Consider the following 13674-nt stretch of genomic DNA (forward strand, 5'->3'; position numbering starts at 1 on the left):
AGACCACATTAGAAATTTTGTAAAGTGCATGTGACAGTTTCCAAAATGATAGGTTCTATAGATTGACTGGGAAAAACAAATTCATGACTAGAGTATGTGGGAGGATGTGGTGTGGTCTCAGCCACTCACCTTAGTCTGAAGGTCACCAGGCTATTAATCAAGTCTGTTCCAACCATTAGGGCAAAAAATGGGTTATACATCTCTCCCTTTGAAGAAAACCCCTGTGTGTTTAACAATCCTAGTTCCGCTCATCTTCCCTTTGTGCCTTCTACACCCCCTTATGAATTTTAAGATGTTTTAAAATTATATTGGAATCCTGACATGGATTGCATCAAATCTGTGGGTTGCTTTTTATGGGAGGGCCATTTTCAGAGAATTAGTTGAATCATTGCATGGGTATACGTAGCCTTTCCCTTTTCTTCTATCTTCTTGAATTATTTCTTCAGTGTCTAAATGTTTTCATTGTAGAAGTCATTCATTCATTTTGTTAGATTGATTGCCAGATGCTTTTGAGGCTATTGTGAATGGAATTTTATTTATCCAATATTTGTTTATAAGTATGCTTGTAAATGGTATATATGAAGGCTACTATAGTGTGTATGTGTGTGTGTGTGTGCTAATTTTATACCTTGCTACTTTCTGATTGTAAAATTAATTTAACAAAAATTAATGCATTTCAATTTGCATTAATGTATATATTTAATTGTCATGCATTTATTTTTTAAGTAAAATTTTATTATGAACATTTTAAACATTATTAAGAGAAGTCAATTACTTGGCAGTGATCTCTACTCTTGGAGGTTATACATCTGGTCTCCATCACCCTTATCCTACTGTGCTGTCTTTGACAACTCATAATATAATATATACATAATAACCTATTTGAAAGCTCTGGAATATGTATTTCCAAGCACAAGTGCTGTCATTGGTGTCTCCCTCGCCAGTGAATTTTTGAAGAAATTTGATTAATGCTTGGCTTATATATTGGTTACTTGGGCACAATATATAGGGCATAGTTTTCATGATATTCTATTATGAAACTACTTTTTTCCCTAAATAAAGAAAAGTAAAAACATAGTAATATGCATTACACCAATTATAAAGACATTTAAATTCAGGGTGGAATGGATAGGACTACTTCACTTTAGTTTCTGAAAATAAATAAGCATTAATTTGTATATACTTTTATTTTAAACTAATGAAATAATTATTTAAATATTCTAACTGTTATGCCTTTTTAAATTTAATTATTTAAATTATTTTAAATAATTGCTCAAAAATTGCATATAGAAAATGGGAGAGTCTAGCAATTGTAGTAAAATTACTGCTGAACTGAACTAGGTAGAAACAGAAATAGAGTTGTCATAATAAGTGTGTTTTGAAGAAAAGATTGTCTAAACAAAGTTAAGGAAAGGGACCACTGCATATATTCAGTATATATTGAAAAAAATTGAGGATTTTGTTATCTATGTTTTCAGAGAAGTTTAGATTGAAAGATAGCATAGTACATACTTTAACAGCCCATGATCTCCTAGACTTTCTGATTATCCTTCTATTTAATAAACTCCCTTAACTTTAAATTTTTAGTGACTTGGTCCTATGAGAAAGATGATCAGATATGTAGGCTTACAGATCTGTCTTAACCCATGTCACAATACATAAAAGGTTGCCTCATACTTATTTATAGTTATGGTCCTGAACACAATTATAAACAGGAATGTAATACTTTTTTAATTTTAGACTGAAGAGATACAAGAAAAGTTTTTTCAGGTTTTTTCTTTTAAAGAAGAACCCACCTTCAGTGAATATGAAGCAGCAACATGATGAGCAAGCATTCATCATTCATCATGATACATGGATGGGACTACATCCAAATATCAATCAATCATAATGTAGTGCCAGTTCTAAAACTGAAGACCTCACGCCAGCAAAGCCAGCGGGACATGCACTAGTACCAATCTTAAGATAAATTCCTACACATTCAAAACTTTTGAATCATGTTGAAGGTGCACATAAAAATAACAGCATAAAAATATTAAAAAGGGGGGAGTCTGGTAATTATACTAAATATACTGATAAGCTACTGCTAAGGAGAGATAGACTTGTTATGACAAATGTATTTGATAATAAAAATTTGTTCAAGCAAAATTAAGAAAAGGAACCACTACATAGTTTAATACTTCTAATGTACAAAAAGTAAAATGATACAAGATACAGATTAATAGAAGATTGTGCATGGAAATTTTGTTTCCATATCAGAATAACTCATAAAATTATAAATATAAAGATATAAGCAATTGAAAATTTATAACATGTTAGAATTTTTTATTATTTTAAATTTATAAAGTATCTTGAAGTTTGAAATGGCAATACTTCTTATATTATTGTTTTGCTTAGAATTTCTTTGTCTATCTAGGTCTTATCTGGTTTCACAAATTTTAGTATATTCTTTTCTACTTCTTTGATGAATTTAATTGGTATTTTATTGTCTATTTAAATTATTATAACCACTATGAATTAATGAGGTTATAAGCCCTTATTAATGTTTTTAGAATTTTGTGTAATGCATAGAAAAGTCTATTTATGCTAATATAAATATTATATATTTAATAAATATATAAATAATATCTAAATTATAATCAGATAATATATAAAACATTAATAAGTGTGATGGATAATGCATTGACTTCTTTTGTTTCTTTGTTAAGATGTTGAGCAATTTCTACAACTAAGGGAAAGGGGAAATATACAAGATTAAGAAAGGATGTACTAAACCAGGCACGGTGCCACACAACTTGAACTACATTGTTCATGAGGCAAAGGCAGATGAAATTCTCTAAATTCAACTCCAACCAAAACTATTTAGTGAGTTCCTGGTAAGCCAGGACTACACAGTGAGACTGACTCAAAGACAGAAGACTAGAGGGTATGGATACACTATGTACATACATTAATAGAGACTTTGTCACTGAAAATTTACCATGGCTGATGAATGGTAAAACTTCTGCTTAACTTTAGTTCATAGTCAGAATATCATTGTATGCCGTGGATTCACTAAAAGCTTGTCATATATAGAATAATTACTTCATGATTTTATAGTCTTGGAAAACAATAGTATGTCTAATAACTTTAATTTGCTAACTATTTTACATGAAATACTAACTACAAAAATGTGTGGTAAATTTTTATGGTCTGTCTGAATAAATCTGTATATTTGTTTCACAATTACTTTGAGTACAAATAAAAACTTGAAAATAAATATTTTTCAACAATAAATCACTGCAAGTTTTCATTAAAAAATCTGTTCTTGCAATGATTTCAAATTTAGGGAAAGCTAAAGAAGAGAAATAAGAGAGATACATTTTCTTTCACATACTCAGGAAAACCAGATGTCTATTTGTTGAAAATTCATCCAAATCAAATTCTGTATTCACTGTGGTACAAAATGTGAATAGGCAATTAAGTATCATTCATCATTTTTCCCATAAGCAGAAACCATTCCCAAGTATGGACTAGAGCTCCCTTTCCCAGGGCCAAATACAATAGCATATTCTGTTGGTAATGACTTGTCACCAAACACATCGCTATGATTTCTTTGCTCTACAGACAGCTATTTCCGAAGGGCAATGACAAAGAAGGTACTTTAATGTTCTCTTTTTCTTGCCTTCTACTTTTTATCTCTCTCTGTGTGGCATGAATTCTTAAGAGACAAACCATGCAGAATTTCCTGAATTCCCCAAATCCACAGACAAATGATGTACAGATTCTATTTTCTATGAAAATTTTATCTCCATTCTCTAAGTGGATTTGATTGAAATGAAAAAAAAAATTCTCTTCACTACATATGGAAAGGGTTGTTATTAAAATTTCTTTCAGAAATAAGTATTTGTCTATATGTTATCTGCATAATACATTGCTACATAATATGTAGACTTCATTATCAAAAGGAAATGACATTTAAAGCTTGAATGACAGGTCAACAGCTGAATGGTGACTGTGAATATGATGTTATAATACTACCCAGCTGCAAAACATTGGAAGGATAACAATAACCAGCATGGCAATTGTAAAGCTGTAATACATGACACTTAAGTATTGGTGGTAACCAACAGCTGTCTAATTGAACTTAGGGCCCATTTAACATGAAGAAAACATACCTGGTACCTCATCAAATTTTCAGGGCTCATGAAATCATGACATTTATAAAAGAATCTACTAAAATCACTTTTCTACACCTGCAGAATTCTGATATGTGTGTGTGTATATATGTGTGTGTGTGTGTGTGTGTGTGTGTGTGTGTGTGTGTGTGTGTGTGTGGTTTTTCAAGACAGGGTTTCTCTGTGTAGCTTTGTGCCTTTCTTGGAACTCACTTGGTAGCCCAGGCTGGACTCGAACTCACAGAGATCCGCCTGGCTCTGCCTCCCGAGTGCTGGGATTAAAGGCATGCACCACCACTGCCCAGCTGTGAACTATATTCTAAATCTTGTTCTTCCACCTGCAGAGAAGAGTAGCTACCACCCCACATCAAAAAGGTGTCTCTATCAGAAAATGAAGATCATAACAGAAAACTGTAACTGGACAATAGAAGAGATCAATGGATCATAGTGAACTTCATCCCACTGGATATGTCTCCATCACAGCTCCTGCATCTGTGGTTCAGAGAACACTATGAAAAAGAGGACTGGAAGGATATATGAGCCAGAACACCAGCAAGTCCTCTGTTTTAACAACCTTTCCCAGAAATTGCTGAATAAATAAGGTCTGAGCCATGGCATTACCAAGACATGTTTATGCCAAAGAGAGAACAGCTCACAGAGTCATCGCTCTAGACAAGAAACTCCAGCACATTGGTGACTGCCAAGAGAAGGGGAATTGACATTTCCCAAGGAAAAGTTAGAGCCCCAAGTAGTTATCCAATAAAAAGCCCCGAAACCATACAGACCTACACACAAAGACAAAACAAAACACAAAAGCAAAGAACCAAAAAAAAAAAAGGCACTTTGTGTTTATACATTTGTGCATATTAAGATGTTGTAGCTCACTAGGTTTCCTGGTGGCTGTACCCAGCAGGACTGCATAAGAGGTTGATTGGACTATGGGCCTGGGTACCAGGTAATTGTAAGTAGCAACCGGGGGGGGGGGGGGGGGTGTTGCTCCACCCCTTGGCATTGTTCTACCTTTGGAATAAAGTTCTGGGCAGGTAGATAAGGATCCAGGCCCATTCGAGTTTCTCCTGTGTTTTCCCTGTTATTCTCCCCATTTATATCTAGCTAAGTCTCTTATTCCTCATTCCTCAAAAGTTCCTGGGGTAAATAAGTGTGGGGACTTGTCTGGTACATTTTTGCATATATAAAAAGGAACATTAAGGGGTTGGGGATTTAGGTCAGCCGTAGAGCGCTTGCCTAGCAAGTTGAAGGCCCTGGGTTCAGTCTCACCTCTGGAAAAAAAAAAATTAATCAAAGAGAGAGAGAGAGAGAGACCACCAATTTCAGAGTGAAGGGAAGATGTTGAATGGGTCTGAGGAAGGATTTTGGGAGATGATAATGGGAAGAAAAGGAAAGAAGAATGTGATGTAATTGTATTTGAATTCAGAATCTATAAAGACAAGACTTGTTTCAATAATACTCACATTATGAGATTATCCTGATGGTTCTCTCCTCATCTTCTCCATTATAAATTGATACATCTAGTGGGAACTGATATTACTTAATGTGTACAGAAGTAAAGTAGTCAAACAACAAATCCCTCTACTGTGCTTCTGCCAACACTATCCATCTAACTCTTCTGTCTCGTAGTTTTGCTGCAGAGATTGATTACCTCGTTCAACCACTGTTTCCTGAATGGGCTCATGTTAAGACAGTACTCAAGAGTCCACAACACAAATTAATTTGTTTCTTTTTGAGCTTTATATCCTATATTCTTTTAATGTCACAGACACCACTATTATTAATAAGTATGTTTTAAATTCTCACAGATTTTTTTTATTTCCTTAATATTAGGTAGAACAGTGTCTTATTTGAATAAATTACATGTTATATGCAGGTAGCCTTGTAGCTATGTACCCATCCATCATGTACACATTCTAATAGATTTTTGTCTTTCAATAAATTCATCCTGAAATGAAAGTTGAATGTTTGTCTTTCTCATTGCAAATATAATTTGTGAAATGTTGTCCTATTTTGGTTTCTGGTTTTTTTTGTTGTTGTTGTTGTTTTTTTTTTTGTTTTTTTTTGTTTTTTTTTGTTTTGGTTCTTGTTGTTTTTGATAAAATACTGTCCAATTCCAACTTGGGGAATAAAGATTTATTTAGTTTATACTACTATGTTACAATCCACCATCAAACAAAACCATGGTAGGAATCAAGTCAGGAATGAGGAGACAGGAACTGAAGCAGAGACTGTGGAGGAATACTGCTTTCTGTCTTGATCTGTCTCAGGTTCAGGTTCAGTTACCTCTCTTATACCTCCCAGGATGACTGCCCACAATGGGCTGGAACATCCCCTGTCAATCAGCTGTAGTGGAATATTATTTTAAGGTGTGTTACTCTTGTTTATATTGCATTTGCTTAACTCTATGAAACTGTGTTATTGTGTCTGTCTAAAAGAACTGATGGTCTAATAAAGAGATGAACAGCCAATAGCAAGGCAGGAGAGATAAATTGTTGGGGCTGACAGGTAGAGAGGATAAATAGAAGAAAAATCAGAGAGGAAGAAGGAAAAAGTAGCAAGAGAAGGAGGATGACATTCAGGTGCCAGCTACCCGGCTACACAGCCAGCTATGGAGTTGGAGTAAGATTTAGAGAAGTAAGAGAAACTCCAGAGGCAAAAGGTAGACAGGCTAAGTTAAGTTAAGAAAAGCTGCCTAGAAACAAGCCAAGCTAAGGCTGGGAATTCATAAGTATGAAAATCCCTCTGTATTAATATGAAAGCTGGGTAGTGTCCCCCCCACACACACACAAATAGAGTAAAAACAACAAACAACAATCAACATTCAAGAAAATGCCAATCTACAGGTCAGTCTGAGGGTGAAATTTCCTTAAGTGACTAACTTGTGTCCAAGCATCCAAAACCAGTTAGCACAAACACCACTGAATACAATTTAATTTTTCTAAAAGCAGATACAGCTATTACTTTAGTTAACACATCTGGAATTTTCAGTGCATATCTGGTAGGTTATATGGCATAGATATGCTATGGGCCCAATAGACTACATAGTAACTACTTTTAGAAGATGTAGTTTTGTTGCTAGGTGCTCCAATCAGTGTCCTGCTGCTTCCCTGTGCATTTTGTTTTCATTCCAGATATTAGGTAGATATAAGAGTGATGAATAATAGTAGGGAGTATAAGATGCCTGTATTTCTAGGGTTGCTCATTGGCTGCACTCATTTCTCTTAGGAAGATACCTTTCAACACAAGTATTAGTAGGAAAATATTTGAAATTGGTATAAAATCTTGTCTGTTCAGCTGGGCTATCTGCTCTGATCTCTCTGCAGCTCCTCCTTCTTCTTTTTTTTTTCTTTTTTTTTCTTTTTGGTTTTTCAAGACAGGGTTTCTCTGTAGCTTTGGAGCTTGTCCTGGACTAGCTCTGTAGACCAGGCTGGCCTGGAACTCACAGAGATCCACCTGCCTCTGCCTCCGGAGTGCTGGGATTACAGGCATGCACCACCACCGCCCTGCCAGCTCCTTTGTTATATCTCTCCTCACCATCAACAGACACATATCTTTGCTATAATTACCATATCCTATGTTACAAGAAAACGACTTCGTCTGTGAGTGGAGAGAAAACACAACTTAGCAGCAAATAGCTTTCTTCACTTTACACTCTGTGACATCAGAAGCTTTCTGATTCCCAACAAAGCTCCACACTTCCAACTTTGATTCACTGTAACTTTGTTCTTGAAGTATATTTAATGCCCCTGTATCATTACAATAAATTGTACTCATCATGTAGCGCTCATTTCCTTCAACTGTTGCAGTTCAGTTTGAAATGTATTATTAAGAGGAGTGGCTGATGATTACATTAAGTTTGAAAACATTGAAGAAGAAATGTGAATGCATGCCAATATTGATTGCCACAAGATGCAAGCATTAAAACAAACCTTAGGAGCTCTTGATGTATGCTTACAACTTCTGTTTGTATGTAATGCTGAGCTAATGATGATTTGGTTGACTCACATGTAAAGAGGAGCTTCCCACAGATTTTTCAGAAATGTATGTCTAAAAATTTCAACGCAATGCTGAGCACACAATATGGGCAAAATGTCTGCTTATTTACACTGAATGGAAACAAAATAAGAAGAATTTAAGATGCGAAAATTTTAATTATTGCTTCCATTTCTTCCATTCCTTACTGGAATAAGATTTAAGGAGCTGAGTGTGAAGCCCATATTTTTTGTTCTTCTTAGCCATCAACACAAACCTACGCATGTTGTTATGTGTGCAATGTCAATGTCAATAAATAAGAACTGTAAGAAGTTATTCAAAATGAAGTTTATAGACACAGCAGATATAACTAATATCTAGAGTTAAAAGATAACTTTAGGCCAGAGAGATGTGACAAAGAGTAAAATATTTGGTAGATAAGTCTGATGATCTGAGTTTAATCATCAAAAATCCATGTAAAGTTAGAAAGCAGAGAACTAACTCTATGAAATTGTCATTTGACTTCACACTCATGATATGGCACACACACACACACACACACACACACACACACACACACACAATTTAAAAGTTTAAAATCATAGCTCTGCATATTAAAGTCCATATACTTTTTATATTGACCAACTTTTCCTTAAATTGGTTATACTCCACAGTCTATAAATGAGTTTGAGTCTAAGAGAAAGATGACTTATTATAGTATCACCATTACCTTATTATGGTTATGAAGATAGGGTAGGCTACATAAATCTATGCTATTCTTAAGAATTGTAGGATAAAAGTATAAAGTAACATTTGCTCTAGAATGTCTCAAGTAAAATAATCATATTTGGTTATGATGCATTGGTATTTTTTACCCCTGTAGATTACCCCCCCCAAAAAAAAAAAACAAAAAAAAATGTCTAGAACATTATAAATTCAAAACTGTTGCTAGGCAGATGAGCCATGATGGAAAATTAAGACACAAGTATCAGAGGATGGCTGCCAGATATCTTAACATTTCAGTTTAGCATGAACTGCACGGAGTCAGTGAATGATAAGCCAACACTGTCTTCAATCCCAGCCAACTGCCCCATCTGAAATCAGCAGATAAGTGTATAGTGGGGAAAGAGGTGGGCATCTCTGTTGGGCAGCTGTGTGCATTATCATTGGAACTCTTGAGTGAGACCACACTTGAGGCTGACATATTTTCCTGTTGTGGTGCTGTATTGACACTAGAGAACAATATTTGGAAAGTTATTGTTTCCACAGCTTGCTCTGATTTATGCTCCACTCTATGTGAAGGCCTCTGTGGTGGTACAAACCTGGCTGTCACATGGAGCAATGTGTGAGAAGATTGTTTCTCACTGTCTTAAGCCTCATGCTATTTATATCATCTAAGATTATTTTGATAACTAGGCTTGGATTATAGTTTAACTAAAAATTTCAAGAGACTCTAATAAAAGGAAGGATTCCATCCAAAGCTGCAGACATAAATGCATCTAGATTTCCAAAGACTGAGAAATAACAAAAAAATGGGGGAAAGAGTACAGAAGTTTTAGTGCAATGTTTTAGAGGCAGAATTTACATAGATGCACAATTTCAAAAATGATATGTCATAAAATAAAGTTCGCCTATAATATCTATTGGAATTTATTTATGGAATGCAATGGTTTCTTATTCATATTGACAAAGTAACTTATGAGTAATTTCTTTTGGAATTGTAAATAACTACTTCCAAACAAACTTAAAGATTCATTTTAAAATTTAGAAATGTGTGAGAACTCATCAAACTACCAACCTTCCCTAAAGCTCATATTTCATAGATTAGTAATATGAAAATAATATTCTCTGAATTATTTCTGATGAATTCAAATATTAAAGCCCACTTATTTTATTACTGACAGTGACTCCAACTTAGAAATGATTTCCATGACCAAGGAGTTTCCATCCATATTTATTGACAACTTTCATGTCAATATAGTTGTTTGGCCAAGGCCTATTATTTTTTCCTAAAAGACTTTTCATATACAAAGAGGATCTGGGCTTCACAAGCCAGAGATTGATTTTTAAAATTAACCATAATTATTTATTTTCAGTAAGAGAATTTCAAGATTCTCTGTATTAGTATAATTATTTTTAAAACCCAAATGGATTATTGTTTCATGATCAGATATTTTAATTATATAGGATGCAGAAGGAAAGTGATTATATGCATATCTATACACATATATGTACACATTTATATTTGCATAGGTTTGCATACATGTAGATATACACAATATATATATATATATACACACACAATATTTATGTGTGTGTATATATATATATATGTAAAATAAAATAAAGTGTATGAGTACCTGATGAATTAAGATGAAATGTATTTAGGTTATTTGGAATTAACCCATAATAACATCAGTCTAACATATTGCATTGAAATGAATCTGCTTAATAGATCCATATCTGTCACCGTGCACAAAACTTAAGTCCAAGTGGATCAAAGACCTCAACATAAATTCTGAACTTGATAGAAGAGAAAGTAGGAAGTAGTCTTGAATGCACTGGCACCAGAGATCACTTCCTAAATATAACACCAGTAGCACATACACTGAGAGAAACAATTAATCAATGGGACCTCTTGAAACTGAGCAGCTTTTGTAGAGCAAAGGACACGGTCAAAAAGACAAAGTGACAGCCTACAGAATGGGAAAAGATCTTCACCAACCCCACATCTGACAGAGGGCTGATATCCAGAATATATAAAGAACTCAAGAAATTAGACATCAAAATGCCCAACAGTCCAATTAAAAATGGACTATAGAGATAAACAGATAATTCTCCACAAAGGAAGCTCAAATGGCTGAAACACATTTAAGGAATTGCTCAACATCCCTAATCATGAGAGAAATGCAAATCAAAATGACTCTGAGATACCAACTTACACCTGTCAGAATGGCTAAGATAAAAAATACTGAAGACAGCTTATGCTGGAGAAGATGTGGAGCAAGGGAAACTCTCCTCCGCTGTTGGTGGGAATGCAAGCTTGTACAGCCACTTTGGAAATCAATATGGTACTTTCTTAGACAATTGGGCCCCAAGATCCAGCTATACCACTCTTGGGCAAGGAATGCTCAATCATACCACAAGAGCACATGCTCAGCTATGTTCATAGCAGCATTGTTTGTAATAGCCAGAACCTGGAAATAACCTAGATGCCCTTTAACTGAACAATGGATAAATAAAATGTCACACACACACACACACACACACACACACACACACACACACACTTACTACTCAGCAGAGTAAAACAATGACATCATGAAGTTTGCAGGCAAATGGATGGATCTAGAAAAAAATCATGCTGAGTGAGGTAACCCAGACTCAGAAGGACAAACATGGTATGTACTCACTCATAGGAGGATACTAGATGTAAAGCAAAGGATGACTAGATTGCTACTCACAACTCCAGGGAGGCTACCTAGTAAAGAGGACCCTAAGAAAGACACAGGGATCGCCCAATGACAGATAAATGGATGAGATCTACATGAGCAAACTGGATGCAAGGGGGTTAGTGGAGGGCAAAGTTTGGAGGAAAGAGAGCTTAGGGGAGCGGGAGATCCCAGCTCGATCAAGAACAGAGAGGAAGAACAAGAAAAGAGATACCATGATAAATGAATACCCCAACGGATTAGGAAGAAGCAAAGTGCTAGAGAGGTCCCCAGAAATCCACAAAGATACCTCCACTGTAGACTACTGGCAATAGTTGAAAAAAAGTCCAAACTGACCTACTCTGGTGGTCGATTGGATGGCAGAACAACCTGTCGTGATAGAACTCTCATCCAATGACTGATGGAAGCAGATACAGATATCCATGGCCAGTTCCCAGTTAGAGCTCCAGGAGTCCAATCGGAAAGAGAGAGGAGGGATTATATGAGCAAGAGCTGTTGAGACCATGATTTTAAAAGTACAGGGGCAAATAGAAACTAGTGGAAACACATGAACTATGAACCAGCTGCTGAGGAGCCCCCATGGAACTGGATCAGGCCCTCTGGATAAGTGAGACAGTTGATGAGCTTGAAGTGTTTGGGAGGCACCCAGGCAGTGGGACCAGGACCTGTCCTTGTGCATGAGCTGGCTGTTTGGAACCTAGGGCCTATGCTGGGACATTTTGCTCACCCTGAGTGTATGGAGGAGTGGAATGGACCTGCCTCAACAGAATCTACCAGGCTGAGCTGAATCTCCAAGGGAGTCCTTGCCTGGTAGGAGGTGGGAATTGGGGATGGATTGAAGGGAGGGCGAGGGGGTCATGGGAGGAGGGAGGACAGGGGAATCCATGGCTGATATGTAAAACTAAATTAATTATAAAATTTAAAATAAAGAAAGGAGAGAGATATAAGTAATATTCAAACAGCCATGAAATAAAATACACTGAACTGAAACTGAAAAAATAAGAAATGAATCTGCTTATTAATTAATTTTCATTGAATTGTGCTATGGAATGTCATGCTGTATACTGCGAATGTGTTTTGCTCTGATTTTTTGATAAATAAAATGCTGATTGGCCAGTAGCCAGGGAGGAAGTATAGGCATGGTGAGCAGACAAGGAGAATTCTGGGAAGAGGAGGGCTGAGTCAGGAGTTGTCAGCCAGACACAGAGGAAGCAAGATGACAAGGAAGAACTGAGAAAAGGTACCAAGCCACTTGGCTACACATAGATAAGAATTATGGGTTAATTTAAGTGTAAGAGCTAGTCAGTAATAAGCTTGAGCTAATGGCCATACAGTTTGTAATTAATATTAAACCTGTGTATGTTTATTTGGGTCTGAGCAGCTGTAGGACCAGGGGAGAGAGATTTGTCCCAACCACAGGGGCCAGGCAGGACCAGAGAAATTTCCAACTACAGAAGTTTATTATATGTTATTGATCAACTTTTTCAGGCAGTGTGCATAGTTTTAAGAAAGTGTTTTGTGAGAACTCAGACAATAGCCCTCATACATTCAATATAATGTGGAAAATACTTGGATGTCATTTCGTGTCCTATTTTAAATATCAAGATAATGTAATGCCCATTTTTTTCTTATACTCTGAGTATCTTAGTGTTTTAATTCAAGGCTCTTAAAAATTGGAATGACTGTCAGTGATTATTAAGATATTTAAAGTAACAATGAAAAAAATGATTTCTTGATTCTTTAAGAGGTTCTAAATAATATTGAATTTATTTATATTAAAACTTTGAAAGACTATGTTTCTCTCAACACTAAAATTAAAATTTTATTAGTCTATAATATAAAACAAACACCCCCAAACGTTAATATAATTTAGTATTTTCAATGTCTTTTTGACTTTTTACACAAGGTCCAGGAGAAATCATGTTCTATGTATTAAAACTGCAGACCTTGCATCTGGGAAAGTTGAACGCATGGATTTATTGTACTAAAGTAGAGAAAACAGCAGCCATAATACACCAGTCTTAAAAAAAAAAAAAACAATTAAAATTCACTGTTTAAAAATCCCCACAAGCCTTACAAAT

Source organism: Onychomys torridus, chromosome 20, assembly GCF_903995425.1.
Source record: "Onychomys torridus chromosome 20, mOncTor1.1, whole genome shotgun sequence".
In the NCBI taxonomy this organism is placed as follows: domain Eukaryota; kingdom Metazoa; phylum Chordata; class Mammalia; order Rodentia; family Cricetidae; genus Onychomys; species Onychomys torridus.